General features: G+C 43.5%; 1 pseudogene; it reads right to left on the bottom strand.

Moving 5' to 3' along the window:
- Nucleotides 1-649: 649 nt before the first annotated feature.
- Nucleotides 650-1,099, bottom strand: LOC102851283 (annotated as a pseudogene).
- Between the last annotated feature and the right edge of the window lie 505 nt (nt 1,100-1,604).

Genomic DNA, 1,604 nt, shown 5'->3' with positions numbered 1-1,604 from the left:
GTGTAACAATGCCACAAGTTAATAATGTTAAAATAACAACAAAAAACCCCAAACATCTGACCATGTGCTGCATAAAAAAAAATAATAGTAATAATAAGAAAATAAAATCTAAGGCAGGAAAGGAGACAAGAGACAACCAGAGTGAACCATCAGCCATCCAGAGTTGATTATCTGTGAATTGCTGGGCGACAATGCAGTGAGTGTTAAACCAATGGGGCTAGAGATGTTGATTTGGCCAGATGCATGAACTCAATGAGGCACTTGAAGACAAAGAATTTGTGGGTATAACAGCCCAGCTGGATGGATGCAATTTCAAACCTGTCCTCCTATGTGAGGGCCAATGAAATAAAGGCATGTTGTCTGATATCCCTAAGCAATCGCCTCAAGTCCTGTGTCCTCACCTCTGTCACACCTGTAAAGAACACTGAAGAGATGACAGTCTCTGGAGTTCTAAAGTTTCAACCCTTTTCTCAAGCCTTTTTACAAAAGGAGACATAAGCGTCTTGGAGATTTTTTAAGGCATACAACAGTAATCTGGACATTTCTTCTTATGGCACTGATTTCATTTCTGAATTGATATCTCCTCCAGTTCCCTTCCCCTCAATCATGGCCTTTCAACCCTACATAGACATATTGGCATAGAATATCTCTAGGATATGATCTCTAATGGGATTTCCCAGCAGAAGAGATATTTTCCTTTGTCATCTTTAAGTAGCCACTTCACCACCGGTTTTATTTGAGGATATTCACTTTTCACTGGTAGTTTATTCAGGTAACTATATGTTTTGTCTTTTTGGACGGGGCAGTCAATGCCACTCTTACAACCATCAGACTCAGAAATAGTAAAGGGAACGTCAACACCCAATATAATGCCATACACCGAGGCTGTGCTATTCTGGGAATAAGTATTGCTTGTGAAGGTGGCATTGACACTGCAAGACTGTCCATTGTGTAATTGGCATGGCTGGGTTGGGCATGGATTCACATTCACTTCCTTTACAACGCCAACCACGGACCCGCAGTCCTTGAAATTCACGGGCTCTGCTAGGGAAGCGGCATTGAGCGCCAGGAACAGAAACGTGGCGACCAGGAAACGCATTGCAGCCGCAGAAGGTCGGAGTACAAGAGACGAAAAAGTGGGTTCTAGGGTCACAAGCCCAAACTGCCGAGGCGGGGCCGGGGAGGAGCCCAGTCAGCCGACCCTTCATCAGCAAGCCAGGCTGAGGCCCGCCCACCGCCCGCCCTCGGCTCCGGAGAGCCAGCCCCGTCTCTGTCCAGCTTCTACACCACCCAGCTCCGCCAATCTTCTCCGCTCAGTGGAGGCCCGACTGGACTGGCCCGCCTCAACTCCCCTCTAAATATGCTTCTTAAAATGCAAAGATAAATGAATGAAACTCTGAAAATAAGCAGGAAGACAGCAATAAAGATAAAAGCAAAAATGAACGAATATAACTGATATATTTGTAATGAGAATTTAAAAATACAAAACAGTTATTTGAAAAATATTGTGACACTAATAAACCTTAGGAAATATTATTGGGGGGAAAGGAAAAACGACAAATAATCAGTACTGAAAAAAACAGCATGGCTATAATTTCTTTAGA

This window comes from Elephantulus edwardii, unplaced genomic scaffold (genome assembly GCF_000299155.1).
Source record: "Elephantulus edwardii isolate Elephantulus edwardi_28Jun2011 unplaced genomic scaffold, EleEdw1.0 scaffold05973, whole genome shotgun sequence".
NCBI classification, from domain to species: Eukaryota; Metazoa; Chordata; class Mammalia; order Macroscelidea; family Macroscelididae; genus Elephantulus; species Elephantulus edwardii.
The sequence above is the reverse complement of the archived record's forward strand: the minus strand, read 5'-3'. Positions and strand labels throughout refer to the sequence as shown.